The sequence below is a fragment of the Pogona vitticeps genome, chromosome 3, assembly GCF_051106095.1.
Source record: "Pogona vitticeps strain Pit_001003342236 chromosome 3, PviZW2.1, whole genome shotgun sequence".
Classification (NCBI taxonomy): domain Eukaryota; kingdom Metazoa; phylum Chordata; class Lepidosauria; order Squamata; family Agamidae; genus Pogona; species Pogona vitticeps.
In genome coordinates, this window is record NC_135785.1 from 9057617 (window position 1) to 9073251 (window position 15635).

General features: G+C 44.5%; 1 long non-coding RNA gene across 1 annotated transcript; it reads left to right on the forward strand.

Annotated features, from left to right (window-relative positions):
- Positions 1 to 4775: 4775 nt before the first annotated feature.
- Positions 4776 to 6870, forward strand: LOC144587982 (uncharacterized). Its single transcript, XR_013543253.1, has 2 exons — positions 4776 to 5618; positions 6212 to 6870. It is a non-coding gene; the product is annotated as an uncharacterized LOC144587982 (long non-coding RNA).
- Positions 6871 to 15635: the final 8765 nt, after the last annotated feature.

Below are 15635 nucleotides of genomic sequence, written 5' to 3' on the forward strand. Positions count from 1 at the left end.
AGCTATTCCGAAATGCACCACTTTCCCACTTCATTATGTGACTGAAATGGGGGCCCTCCACTATGGTACTGCCCAGACAGAGGGGTTCACTGGAACCATGTACTCCCTAATGGAGACCATTGTGTAGCAAAAGGGCCACAACTTCATGATTTGAAGAGAGATTATCGCTCTCTGGCGTTGTTAATGGCGAATGCTCAATCACTAAATCTTAAGCTAAAGTCGTCTTCACGTCTATTGAAACACCGAACAGCTGCAAAGGGATGCTAACCAAGAATTTATTGTTCAATACATTCTCAGGGGGGGCTCCGGCTCAAATTGCTTTATTATTATGTGGAAGCTCTTGTCAATAAAATCGTGTGTTGTGCAAGGATTACTAGAAATCCGAGGGGGGGGGGCAACAGAGGCTGAATGCATGAGTGAATGGCTTGGAGGACAGAATCAAATCAGGTTGGTTAAAACTAGGGTGGAATGCTGCTTAACAGAAAAAGCAAAGCAAACGGTAGCAAAGAAAGACAGCAGCACAGACCTAATCTTGCTATAGACAGCAATATTTCATGGGAAAAACGCACGATGTCGGTAGCTGCGGTCCATTCCTCCCAGCTGGTGTTGTTCTGTGTTGTTCCACTGGTTCTGACTTAAGGCAACCTTCAGAACTTAGGACCTCCAAATCTTGCTAGAATGAAGAGCACACTTGCACACTAAAGACCACCGCTTTCTGTAGACAAGTCGATCCATTTAAGGTTTGGCTTCCCTCATTTCCTGCTGTCTTCCATTTTTCATAATACGATCGTCTTTTCTACTGAACATTGTCTTTGTGCGACATGTCCAAAGTCCAGTTCATTTTCGCTTCCAGTTTACGCTTGATATGATCCAGAACACAGATATTTGTCTTTCTGACAGCCTGTGGAATCTTTGAAGTTCTCTAAGACCACTTTTCTGAATGAACCACCTTCTTCCCTTGTCAGCTTTATTCCTTAGGCAACACTCCCAGTTCTACCATACAATATGTTCAATATATTTTTGCAGAGATTGTCTTTCTGCAAAAGCAGAGAGCTGTGTTTACATGCTTCTTCTCACCTTACTAGGGATGTGGTGGCGCTGTGGGCTAAACCGCAGAAGCCTGTGCTGCAGGGTCAGAAGACCAAGCAGTCCTAAGATCGAATCCACATGACGGAGTGAGCGCCCGTCGCTTGTCCCAGCTCCCGCCAACCTAGCAGTTCGAAAGCATGCAAATGCGAGTAGATAAATAGGGACCACCTCGGTGGGAAGGTAACAGCATTCCGTGTCTAAGTCGCACTGGCCATGTGACCACGGAAGATTGTCTTCGGACAAAACGCTGGCTCTATGGCTTGGAAACGGGGATGAGCACCGCCCCCTAGAGTCGAACACGACTGGACAAAAAAATTGTCAAGGGGAACCTTTACCTTTACCTTTACCTCTCACCTTACTTACCTTGCATTTAGCTTTATTTTTTGATTGGCCACTAGGAGGCAAACAGGGGCTGAAAACCGATTGCTTAGCTTAATAAACTACAAGCAGTGTAGGCCTATTGAATTGGTGTATTTAATGCAGCCAGGCTGGCCCCATCATTGTTGTCCTTCCGCAAGCAGGCAAAACCCTTTCTTTTCCAGTAAGCTTTCCCTCTGTGATTGGCCGCCCATGTGGGTTCTTTTTTTTTTTTTAATGGACTGTTGTACCTTCCTGCTTTGAATGTGTTTTTGCTGTTGCTTTTGTTTACCATTTTTAGTGTGATATTTGCTTGATCCTTTTTAGCATTTGTATACTTTCTGGTTTGGGTTCTAAGTATTGTCTTTTAATGATGTAAGCTGCCTTAGGTCATTTTAAAGAAGAACGACAGGGCAAAAATATTTTAGATAAACAAATTCCATTGATAGCTGTGACTTGCTATGATAAGCAACGGGATTTCAGCCATTGGCTTCATACACAGTTCTAATTGCAGAGGCACATTTCTTTGAGGAAGATCCACAGTTGGAAGTGAAGTGGGTTCGTGTTAGGAAATACATGCTCACCTTCATGTCTGGTTTGTCCTGGATCTCTCCTCGGTCCTAGTTCAAGATGCCAACGATGATGCCATTCAGCCTCCACAGCAATCTTCAACCTGTTTGAACAGTCCCGACAACATGCCTTTGGGGCCCTCTGGATGAAGAAGGCATGCCTTTCCCAGCCCAGATCCTCTAGAATGGCTTCCCTTGGCAGTTGCCAGCTTCCAAGAGCAACTGTAAATGAAAGGCCAGAAGTCGGCTTTGCTTTCTTTTCTTTAAAAAAAAGGAGGAAGGAGCTGAAAGTCTCAACTTTCAGAAATATCTTCGCCACCCAGTAAAAGCTTTCAGCCGTCTAGGGCGATGGGTGATGGGGCGCTGGTAGGACCTAGACTGAAGCATGACATCATTTCAGGATCTGTCTCCAGCAACTGAAAAACCACCGTCAGAAAGAGTCCATTGCACCGATAACTATGGCAAAGTCTCCATCCTTCCATCGGACTTCATTCCCCTTGTGTTTCTTTCTTCCAAGAGCCTCGTGGCAACATTTACTGATTTTTGTCGCTTTGTTTTATCTAAACAAAGCCAAGCTGCCTTTGTCTGGCATGGTTTGTTCTTTATCAAGCCATTCTGTTTATTGTCATTGCTCTACTTAATGTTGCTGTGGCTGCTTTTTATGTCAAGATACCCTTGAGTGGTAGGGGGATAACAAACAGCTGCTAGTCAGGCTACCAGACAATCTTTTTTATGTCAGGCTGCCACAGCTGCGGAGCGGGTCAGAGAAAGCCTCCCCTTTATGCGCCAATCGGAGGGATCAGCAAATCTGCGTCGCCTCATTTGGGCTGCGGACAACCGATTCTGCCTTGTGACAAAGAACACTGAGCGTTGAGGTTAATCATTTTCAAAGCAAGAGAGGGCAAGAGAAAGCAGACTTTTTGAACTTTGCCAATGGGAAGCCAATCTCAAGAGATAGCTTCTGACTCTGTAGTTGCAGCACTGATCAACATGTACACACAGGGATATGTGTTCTCGCTGCCCTCTTGAAGTTCTGCAGGCAGGCAATTCAGACTTTGGACCATGCCAAGCAGGATTCCTCAATCTTTTTGAATCGGACAAGCGGGGGATCCCATTGCTATGTTAACAGAAAAACGTACTGTATTTTTCTGTGTATAAGACGCCCCCACTTTTCTAATCCAAAATTAAGAAATCTAAGTGGGGCTTAGCAAGTGTAGGGGGAAAGGGATAAAAGCTCTGCAGGATTGCTTTGATCCCTGCTTTCCCCTCCACTTGTTTTTGTTCTCGCCTCAGCTTACTTCCGTGTATAAGATGACCCTCAATTTTTAGTCTAAAGATTTTAGACAAATGTAGAGTCTTATACATGGAAAAATATGGTATTTGCTGCTGTCACATCCTTTGCCCACCAGATATCCAATTCCTTAAAAGCCCCCAACCTCAACAATTAGATGTGTAGGTTATTTATTTGCTTATTTAACTTCAAATATTTTTTTTACCCCACCTTTCTCCTAAGGACCCAAGGTGGTTCACATCATTAAAACATAATATGAACGCTAAAAGCAGTGGACTATTCAAATCCTTCATGAATTAATAACATTATATTAAGAACGTGAGGTAAAGCATTACTAAAACAGAGGTAGAAGCAACAAAATGCAAACCATCTTGTTTTAAAATGAGTGCTAGACAGTCTTGTCACAAAGAAAAAGTCTGCCTGAAGAAAAAGGTCTTCACCGGCTCACAGAAGAACAGCAAAGATGGGGCCAGCCAGGCCTCCAGTGGTAGGGAGTTCCAGAGTTTGGGAGCAGCGAAAGAGAAGGCCCTCTCCTGAGTCCCCACCAAGCATACCTGTGAGGATGGTGAGACAGAAAGAAAGGCCTCCCCTGATATCTTAACATGACTATGTTAACATCCCAGTAATCAGTTATAAAATAAAAGCCAGCTAATTTGCAACATGCCGTGAGAGGCAAGCTCCTGCTAAGATCAATAGATCTTTCTTCCTTCTTGAGGGAATACTGCTTCTAATAACATATTAACAGTATTGTCTCTTTGGGGCCTGAGAAATGCTTGTTGTTTTTTTTCTCTTCATGTGCGTTAATTGACTCTCTGTGAGAAGCTGAAAATTTTTATTTTGGGGGACCAAGCAGGATATGGTGAAAGATACAGTACCTTGTCCTTCTCTCTCAGACCCTCTTTTCTTTTGAAATTTCTAGTTGAACCCAAGGCAGGGTGGCCATGACCACAACATTGTTCACTGTACTATCCCAGCTTCCCAACACTGGCTAATATTAGGCTTCATGTTTTATTTTGCAAAAGAAAGAGATTAAACTGGTATTAAAAATTCTTGGGGTTGAACTAAGCTGTAGGACCTCCAATTCTCATGGAGTGCTCACCGACTTCAAACAGGGTTTGCTTGAAATAACCTGCCCTAATAAGTCCATGGGTAAACAGAGTAGCCTTCTAGGTAGCGAAATATCAATAACCATGTGCAATCAAGTCAATACAGTATTAACTTATGGCAACCATTTCCAGAATCTTCGAGGTAGAGAATACACAGAAGAGGTTTCTCATTCCCTTCTTCTGGAGGCGCCCCAGGACTGTGCAGATTGCCCAAGGCTACACAGACCGGCTCTGCTTGCCGGAAGCCCAGCCAGGAACTGGACTCTCCGCCTCTGGCTCCAAATCCAGATATCTAAACCACTGAGCTATCCAGCCAGCTAGCTCAACATTACAGTGCAGAAAATAAAGTCTCTTGTTCCTTGGGCTTCTAAAGGTTTCTTTATTCCAAGATTCCTTGATTCTCTGTTCTTACCCTTACTGCGTGTCTCCTTGTCTACAGTCCCCTTCACTCTAGTTTTTGTGTTGAATTTTGCTTCCCAAATTCTCCAACTTCAGTTGGAGGGAAGCATCTATTGTGGAAGGGCAGAGGGTTAGATACTAAAAGTAGCAGTGGGGAGAAGCCAGTGGCAACAGTGCTAACACAGAACCACGTCAACAATGAGGACACTTTTTGCTGTTTTGATTCTCACGACCCGGCCCTTCCGTTAGGCAGAGTGTGATGCCTGCCTTGAGTCGGAACCACGAGAGAGCACCAAAAACATTTCAGCCGTGCCGTCCAAACTCAGCTGAGGTTCCCTCCTGGAACACAGCTTGTCCTGGGACTTCTAAACTATCTTCTGTAGCTTCATACCCTTCACGTCAGACAGGAAAAATGGCTTGGATTGACTCCGCTGAGTCTCATAACAATTAAACCCACATTTTCTCTCTCCCCACGGAGCTGTAACTCTCTGTTGGAGAAGGGTGGTCTCTGCACGGGGGAAAATTCATAGCATCCACAACCAGCTCCAGAAATGCTGAAACAGGGCTTGTGATGAGACAGGTGGAAGAAACCAGAACTGTAACACCTACATCCTGCGAGAAAGAGGAGTTGTACTTCCACCCAAAGGAAAAAGGCAATCCTTTGCTGAACGAGATAAGGGAGCTGAAAGCCGGCCTTGAAGAAGTTAAAGATGTGAATGCTGAAATTTAATCTTCTAAAGCAAGCTGTTCAGAGAACCCAGCCAAGGAACAATTGTGGAGGAGGAGAGGCAGCCAAGAGAACTGAAGGTGTGTTGTAAATGTAGGGTGCACACAAGGCAGAATTTACAACATTATTTTTAAATGGTCAGGTGTGTCGGTGAGACTTTTTATATATTACTCATCACTCATTACTAACTATACTTATATCAAGTACAGTGTTGATAGTTTTTTTTATTATATTATTATTTTTGAATCCTCTACATTGGTGTGTGTGTGTGTGTGTGTGTGTGTGTGTGTGTGTGTGTGTGTGTGTGTGTGTGTGTGTGTGTGTGAGAGAGAGAGAGAGAGAGAGAGAGAGAGAGAGAGAGAGAGAATTATTTCCTTGGCTGCTTTTCCCCCCCTTCTCTTCCGTCTTTCCTCCACCGAGCTCAAGGTGGTTTTCCTCCCTTCTCCCCACCTTTATGCTCATAACAATTTTGTGAGGTAACCCCCCCCCTCACCAAGGTCCATCAAAAAGCAATGTTTTGAATATTGTGGCTCACTACACTCCTAAAATAATATGCTGATGTTAAAAGATTAGTAAAGGAACATTCTTACTCTCTCATGTCTCCACAAGTCAATGCATTACAGGCAAAGCTCTGGGACAGATCCAATGACCAAAATCCTATTTTATTTTTCAGCAGGTAAAGGCAACATTTTTCTATCTCTTAGGCTGTCCATCAAGCAACCAGGCCACATGATTGTGTTATTAGGGATTGACTAGGAAAATAACTCCATTCTGAACGAACTCAACCCTGAGTGCTCACTGGAAGGACAGGTCCTGAAGCTGAGGCTCCAATACTTTGGCCATCTCATGAGAAGAGAAGACTCCTTGGAAAAGCCCCTGATGTTGGGAAAGTGTGAAAGCAAGAGGAGACGGGGATGACAGAGGACGAGATGGTTGGACAGGGTCACCGAATCTACCAACATGAACATTTGACCAAACTCCGGAAGGCAGTGGAAGACAGGAGGGCCTGGCATGCTCTGGTCCATGGGGTCATGAAGAGTCGGACACAACTAAACGACTAAACAACAAGGAAAAGAACAGTTGGCTGGATATCCCAGTGAGTTAGGTATCTGGCTGAGCATCTTAGAAGAGCCAGCCTGGGTGGCCTTGGGCAAGCTGCACAGTTCCAGGGCTCCCCTCCAAAAAGGGAATGGCAAACCACTTCTGAGCACTCTCTACCTAGAAAAACCTTGAAAGGGTCTGAATTTACTTGATAGCACGGCATTAATGAACAGCAATGACTTACACAATCATTGTAAGAATGATTGGAATCTGGCCACTATCACCCCATGTCAAGGCTTGGAAAAGTGACTCCTTTTATTACAGCTCCCAGAATCCTCAGCTGGTGCGCAACCTTCCCATGGCCAGCATCTAGCTCTGCAATAGCTGGAGTGTTACTGGGACTATGGAAGGTGGGTTTATGGAAGGCCTGATCAGGCCAAGGTTTTATCTGATGCCAGGCTTGGACAGAGAAGTATCTTTCCTAGCACCTGTTTCCAGACATATTTTTTTTCAGTCACAAATTCCACTGATTTAACCTTGGAACTTCAACATGCAAAGACTGTTTTTAGCCCACTGAATTATGCTTTCTTCGTTTCTTGAGTTCCCGTCCCTCTCTTTTCTTGGAGGAGACAGAAAGCCTTAGAGAATGTTCAAAAACTAATTTGCTATTTTTGCCACATGCATAATAAATCTCAGTGTTTCCCAAACCTTGCTTTGCTGATAACAGTGTCTCAGATTTCCTGGTACCTGAGATAAGAAGGTGAAGTTTCTGGGCAAAGCCAAAGAATGTGTTTAAAGCATCATGTGAGGGAGTGTGAATTATTTAAAGACATCCTTATGCATGCATACACATCTATATATACAAACAGCCCATCACTGTACAGTCCATGCACTGTCCACTCTGTGGAGGTCGCCCCTTTGCAAAGTGAGCAGAGTTCAAGGTAGACAACAAACAGCACCACAATCCAAAGAATTGCACCACCCTGGCAAAATCTATTTGTGGGGAGTAGAACAGAAAGAGGTGTAAAGGGGGGGGACATTTTCCAGAACTCCACGATTGAGTTCTGGCTGGGGCATTTGTGTGGGGAGAAGGGGAGACGTGGAAATAAAATTTGCATAAATGTCACACTGAGAACCCTTCCTCTTAATCCCTTTTCCTGCACTTGTCAGTAACACTCATACCAGAGAGTTCAAAGATGTTTTAGCGGATGAATAATTTACTGGTAAATGTGTTTTCTGTAACTCTCAAATTTTGCTTCACCTTCAACAGAACATTTGGGGTGTATTTACTAATTTAAGACATGGCAGGTGGCTTTCCGTTTACAACACAAGATCTGACAGTTTTTGTTTTACAGAGAGAACCCAGGGCTGCCTGATAGAGCTCAGACTCCATCCCTCTACCCAGTAACAGGGTGGGACCCTTCCACCTTTATTATTATTTTTTTTTAACAGGCGTTGTAGGCAAGTAGCAATGATGGCTCTCCCTGCTCCTCTGTTGTGACCTTCAACTAGAGCAACCACCTTTGCATTGCTCAGAGAGAGAGAGAGAGAGAGAGAAATGCATGCTCAAAAAAGCAGCAAAGCAGGGTACCAATTTCTAGCAATGTATATGTATAGAAATGGTTCCTATAACATAAATAGCAGCATGATACACTCAATGTTAGGGATGTGCCTTTCCCCCACCACCCCCTTTTCACCTGCAACTTCCAGAATTCTCCAGACAGAATTCTCGGAGTTCCACTCAAAGCCAAACGCCTGCAGACACCTTTATTTTGCTCACCTGGATCGAGGCCTATTCTTTGGAGGCTGGATGGCGTTAAGGGCTCAATTCCTGCCATAATGCATACTGGGAGGAAGCTGCTGCAATGGGGCCAGGAGTAGAAGCTTTGCTGTTCTTTAGCATCATAGAGGATCAGGCCTTGATTCAAGCCACCAAAATGTAAGTGTCTGTAGGTATGGGTCTCTGGCTTTGAACTCCCAGAGAATTCAAGAGGTTGTTGGTCAAAAGGGGTGGTTGGGAGAATGGTGGTCCTAGTCACTATAGTAGGGATGACTTTGGCCAGTTTGAGATGGTCAGTTTGTCCGTCAGGTCCTTTGTACGGACAAATTCAAGGTAAGGTTATTTCTCTGTTTTCTTGAGCCAACTCAATGTTGACTCTGCCTTCTATCGTTCTGAGGTCAGTAAAATGAGTACCCAGCTCGCTGGGGGGCGGGCACCATGTGCAGCCTGCATCATTAACTTGTAAACCGCCCAGAGAGTGCTTCAAGCACTATCGGGCGGTATATAAGCAGCACACCTTACTTCTCCCTCCCCCCCCGGTTATTTTTAAAGCAGACTTGAACTCAACAGACCTTCAGATAGAGGACTGTCCTCTAGACCACTGGTTCTTAACTTTGGGTTACTCAGGAGTTTTGGACTGTAACTCCCAGAAGCCTTCACCACCAGCTGTCCTGACTGGGGTTTCTGGGAGTTGCAGTTCAAAAGCATCCGAGTAACAAAGGTTAAGAACCACTGCTCAAACAATGCTTCCTAGCCTTGGGTCTCCAGATGTTTTTGAGCTCCAACTCCCTGAAATCTGGGCCAGCACAAGCAGTGACTTCTGGGAGTTTTAGTCCAAGAACATCTGGGGACCCAAGGTTGGGAACCACTGCTCTATAAAATTAAGATGCATGGCCGGCTCTAACCTCAACTGCTTTCTACCTTCTGTGAACCCAAATGCACAGAAACACTATTTCTGCTCTACTCTTTCTTCACTGTGGACAGTGACAAAGGTTCCTAGCTTATCAATTCTGCAGAGTATTGGTTAGAGTCGGTTCCCCTCTCTTTGTGGACAAGTAAACTGCTATTAGTTAGGGACATAGTGGCACTGCGGGTTAAACCGCAGAAGCCTCTGTGCTGCAAGGTCAGAAGACCAGACGTCGTAAGATGGAATCCATGCAACGGAGTGTGCTCCCGTCGCTTGTCCTAGCTCCTGCCAAACTAGCAGTTTGAAAGCATGTAAAAATGCGAGTCAATAAATAGATACCACCTCGCTGGGAAGGTCACGGCGTTCCATGTCTAGTCGCGCTGGCCACGTGACCACGGAAACGGTCTTCGGGCAAACACTGGCTCTATGGCTTGGAAACAGGGATGAGCACTGCACCCTAGAGTCAGACACAGCTGGACTAAATGTCAAGGGGAACCTTTACCTTTAACCTTTACTTAAATTGCTATTCCCTCCTTACCCTTCAGTTCCAAAGAATGTGTGCTACCACTGACACCAAATACAGGAACTTGACGGGAATTGTACCTTTGCTTTCAGATCTGGAGTTCTGAACTCGTGTTTTAGAGTTAGCCAAGCAAATCCAGTGGTTGAACTTGCCTGTCGGGATCTTAATGGGTCATTTCCGTCCAGTTCATATCCTGCTTTTCTAAAAGACAGAGGTGCTGGGTGGACTGTGGTGGAGGCAGGAGTTCTTGGCCCTGCTGAAAATCAAGCCCATTCATGGCCAACCCGAGAAAAGAAGCTTCGGGTTCTTAGGGTTAATTCCTACAACCAAGAGTTGGCTGGCTTGGGGCAGGAAATTGAATGAACGTCACCACTCACCACTCCATGACAAACGTGTAGGGAGAAAGAGAACGAGACTGCTTTATGAAACAACGAGTCGGGTTTCTGTTTGCAGAAGGGGATCCCCTGAGCCAGAGATATTAACGCTTCGGTTTAGAGCCAGTTGTAACACACACCAAGTTGCTGGCTTTAGTTAAATGAACTGAGCCCTAATGCAGCTGATTGGAGACCGGTCTTACACTCGGTGAAGGAATGTAAGGGCTGCCTTCTGTTCAGTCAGGCCCTTTAACCAGCATTCGGGGCCTGGCAATTATTCGTCTCTGGCGTAACGGCGATAGCATTTTTGCTCACTCCTGACAGCTGGGATACTCTGCAGGAGAACGTCTTTACAGTCATCTTAACAACAAAGCAGTCATAGAATCAGAGAGTAACTTAGTTGGAGGAGGCCTATAAGAGTCCATGTTTTTTGGCAGCATACGACACAGTATTAGTACGGCATACAGAAATTATGTTCACATCCCTGTAACGTGGAAGCTGAAACACTACGGGTCAGGGGGGATCAACAGGCAATGAGGCACCTTGTTTCCCCTGCCCCGCATCTTTTCTAAGTAACCATTTTCTAAGGCAAGACATAGGATCTCCTCTGTAATGACTACTAGCATCAGGGGCTTCTGTAACCAAGTTAAGGGTTCTTTCTGCCCACACTATCCCTGAATTGATTTCTTGCACCATATCCTATGTTTACTTAATGACAAATTTTTGGAGTAGCTGTTCCTGGAGAAGTCCACTAACTCCCTGTACTTTGTTATAAAATGCTAATGTTCTTACAAGACTGGACCACAATCTGTGGCTTGTGATCATGGTGGTGTTGAATAGAATGCTCCTCCTTTGCTCTTTGTTGTTCCAATCACTCCCACTCATGGCTGTGTCTGTACTAGAGGGGAACTTGAAACAGCACTGCCGCCACTGTTACTGGATTTTCAGTTCTCCCATTGCTCTTGCTAGACAAGTACATAAATGCTGGTACTTTAGAACAGTGGTCCCCAACCTTGGGCCTCCAGATGTTCTTGGACTTCAACTCCCAGAAATCCTGGCCAGCAGAGGTGGTGGTGAAGGCGTCTGGGAATTGTAGTCCGAGAACATCTGGAGGTCCAAGGTTGGGAACCACTGCTTCAGAACATAGTTTCATGGCCCCGTTCAGTTCTTCACTCTCAAACTAAACAAATGGTCTTAATATTATATTTATTTATTTACAATATTTTACCCTGTCTTTCTCCTTAAGAAGGACCCTTACATCATTAAAAGACAATATTTAAAGCTATAAACAATAAGTGTACTTTCCAAAAGGATCAAACAGATACCACAATAAAAGATGGTGAACAGAATCAACACATTCAAAGCAGTAAAGCTTTTGGGTCCAAGTAAGGCACAGCAATCTATTTAAGAACCCCGCTCAGTTGGCCAGTCGTTAAGGGAAAGCTTGCTTGAAGGTCTTTGGCTGCTTGCAGAAAGACAGCAAAGATGGGGCCAGCCTGGCCTCCAGTGGGAGGGAGTTCCAGAGTCTGGGAGCAGCCACAGAGAAGGTCCTCTCTTGTGTCCCCAGCAAACACACCTGTGAAGGTGGTGGGACTGAGAGAAAGGCCTCCCTTGATTATCTTAATATATGAGCAGGCTCGTAAAGGGAGACGTCATCGTGAGATAGTTTGGGCCCAGGCCATTTAGGGCTTTATAGGTTAGAACCATTACTTTGAATTGTGCTGAGAAACTCGATACCAAATATACTAGAGTATCTTGAACAGAACCACTTCTCATCAGAATTTATTTAAAACAATAGGCTTCATCTTTAATTTGATCACAAGGCATGGGCCAGTAGGGCACAAACAGCAACCTTTAAAAGTTGCAAAGCTAAAACCCATTTCTATTTCTAAGTGGTTAGCATAAAAGAAAGTTAGTTGTTGCGGGGGAAGGGTGAGACCTTTTCCAAGTACTAGTTAGCCTGTTTGGGGTTTCTGGACTCCCTTGTGCAGAAAGATGATTCTAACAACCCTCTTTTCGCAATGTATGGTTTTTATCTGGCTTGACAATCCTGGCCGCTCCTCCGCCTTCGTTGGCCCAACAAAGCACCAGAATGAGATGACGCTGTACATGTCCAGTGCAGTTTACAGAAACCCAAACGAACGAGGCTAATTTTCAGGGACAGAGGACTTAAGAGGCCACAAAGTTGCTCTTTTATGTTTGTGTTTTTTTCTGAAAATAATTTACGGAGACCAATAACTTAAAATGGGAAAGGAAACCACTGAAACAACCCCACCACCACCATGCACGCGCACATGGACAGACATGTTATTACATACACTAGACATCAGCAATATTTTTCTCCAGGTAAGGGTGGCATTCTCTCTGCATATTAGAGTCCCCAAGCCAGCAGCCATCCTTTCCATTCTTCCACCCTCCTCACATGCACTTGAGGAAGAGATGAACAGTGGCTGAACAAAGCTTACAGAGAGCTTTAGAAAGCAGGTCAACGTGGGACAGAAGAAGTGATGGAACCATTCTCCAGATATGTGCCATCCATTGGGAAGCATTCAGAGGAACTATACTTGATAACCTTAGAGGAGAGGTTTGGAAATGATGGCTGTAAAAAGCACCGAAGCAAAAGACCCGGGAAAAGATTCACCAATAGGGGGAGCTATTTTGGCAGAAAATAAGGGAGATAAAAAAAGGACAGATCCTGAAGCTGAGGCTCCAATACTTTGGCCATCACATGAAAAGAGAAGACTCCTTAGAAAAGACCCTGATGTTGGGAAAGTGTGAAGGCAAGAGGAGAAGGGGACGACAGAAGACGAGATGGTTGGACAGTGTCATTGAAGCGACCAACATGAATTTGACCCAACTCCGGGAGGCAGTGGAAGACAGGAGGGCCTGGAGTGCTCTGGTCCATGGGGGTCACGAAGAGTCGGACAGGACTTAATGACTAAACAACAATGAAAAAAAGGTGTGAAGGAAGAAGAGGGGGGAGTTGACAGCAGGAGCAACATAAGAAAGTTGTTGGGCGGTGGAAGAGAGAGAAAGAAATGAGGAAGGCTGGGTCAGAATAGCCAAAGAGGACCCATGGACTGGTAAATGGGTGACATTCAAAGAATCTAGAGAAGAAAGGGAATGGAAAAGGCAACTATATAGGAAGCCACCATGTTGGGGCCAAACAGCAGAGAGAAAGAAGTGGAAGGAAGAAAGAGAGAGGAGAGAGTGGGAAGCTCGCAATAGAGATAACTGGGTATGTGTAGAAGTGGCTGGAATTATGAGTCCTGGGATGGGTCCCTTCAAGGCTCGTCTAAGACCAGTCCCGGGCAAGAAGGTACAGTGGTGCCTCGCTAGACAATGACAATCCGTTCCACTGAAATCACTGTCTAGCGAAAAGCATTTCCACATTGGAATGCATTGAAACCTGTTTAATGCGTTCCAATGGGGAAGAATCGTCGTTGTCTAGTGAAGATCAGCCATAGGAAAGCCGCTTTGCGAACTGCCGATCAGCTGTTTAAATCACTGTCTTGCGAAGCTTAGGTCCCGAAAACACCTGTTTCGCGAGCGTGGAGGGAACCCTCAAAATCGTTGTCTAGTGAAAATCAGTTTGTAAAGCAGGGACCAAACATTGTCCAGCGAAATTCCCCCATAGGAATCACTGTTTTGCGAATCGCTATAGCGATCGCAAAAAGTCAATGTCTAGCGAAAAAAACTGTCATTTGAGTTAACTGTATAGCGAGGCACCACTGTATTGGAACTGTTTGGGGGATGAGTATTACCCACATCAGTCCTGGGTTTGGAAGGTGATGACCGGAGGCAAGAGGCCCAAACCAAGGAACAGGGCCAAGAAGTTAGTTCTACCCCTCTGTATGTTTTCGAGGGACTTATTCACCAAAAGGGAAGGGATTGTTGGAGGGAAAGTCGTTGGAAATCATATTGGGTTGACTCTTGAGTTGGATCCGTTCAACTTGTTAAACAATAAAGAGTTCGCTTTTACCAAAGAAGTGCCTGCGTCGTCTCTGGCTAGAGTCCAAAAATCAGAGGGAGAACATTCTGATAGGAATCACAGTCACCAGCCACATCTTGGCCCTAAAAAGACAAAGTTTGCCCGGTCCAGACATACAGAAAACTCTCAGGCATCTCCAGAGCCCTTTGTCCCCTGATTCATTGCAAAAAGTGTGGTTCTCTGAAGTTGCACACATGGCTAAGCGTTCTGGCTGCCCTCTACCGCCTGGGGCAATTCACCCACCATTGCCATTATTTACAAAATCTCCTACAAAAGAACAGAATATCCAGCAAAAGTCTTAAAGGTCATTGTTGTTTAGTTAAGTCGTGTCCGACTCTTCGTGATCCCATGGACCAGAGCACGCCAGGCCCTCCTGTCTTCCACGGCCTCCCAGAGTTTGGTCAGATTCATGTTCGAAGCTTCGAAGACAGGTCATTAGCAATTGTAAAAAAGCCAATCCCCTTAGTACAAAGAACATCCATGTTGGTTCAGTCATTGTTTTTCCATGCCAGGTGTTCTTATACCCTTTTTTAATACAAGTTTTGATGGAACAGATCTGAATAGCAACAGAAGATAACACCCCCAGTGTTAACTCATATATTTTGCAAGTTTGTAAGCAATCACAATCTCTGTATTTTGGTATTATGTACAGAAATCTACCATGTTATATGTCTTCTCTTATGCCTGAAGAAGTGGACTTCTCCATGAAAGCTCACATTAAAATGTAGCAGTCTTTAAGGTGCCAGAATGTTTTTATTTGTTCTTTTATTGTTTTTTATTTTTATTTATTTTATTTTTTCCTGTAATGGTTGCACAGACTAACACAGCTACCTCTTCTAAAAGGCGTGTGAAGAGTCTATCACCATGGCTTGTACCCAATTTTTGGGATTCAATGAGATTTGCCCTCGGAAGATGAAAGTTCTATGTCTCAGTCATAGCAAAGAGGACTAAACACCATGATCCGTTCTGAAACTTGGATGAGAAACACCCTCTTGTAGCTTCTCCTAAAAGCTGGGGAATTCTCATCCCCTCCTCTTTTTTTATCAGGTAATCAGGATTTGCAACAAGCAGTCTATAGTCATAATCCAATGGAAACATGATGGCAGAGCTTGAAAAGTAACTTTTTCCAGCCAAAACTGCAGGAACAGCCATGCCGTAGTCTGAAAATATAACTTTCTCAAGGTCTGCATTACCTCAATCATCATGTCCACCCTTTTCAATTGTGCATAGACACTTTTTTAAAAAAAATCGCTAAACATGCCATTAAAAAGAGGCATCACAAAATTACATTACCAACTCCGTAAGAACCAAAGGCAATTGAGTCTTATCACAGACTCGGGGTGAACATGTGAATTACTCCTAATTATTTTATTCAGTCCCATTTCTAACTGAACCCTTTCCAAGAGCTTAGGATGGGGAAGAAGAAGAAAAAACTTTAAAAGCCAATTAAAACCTGATAAAACCATGATAATATTCCCATT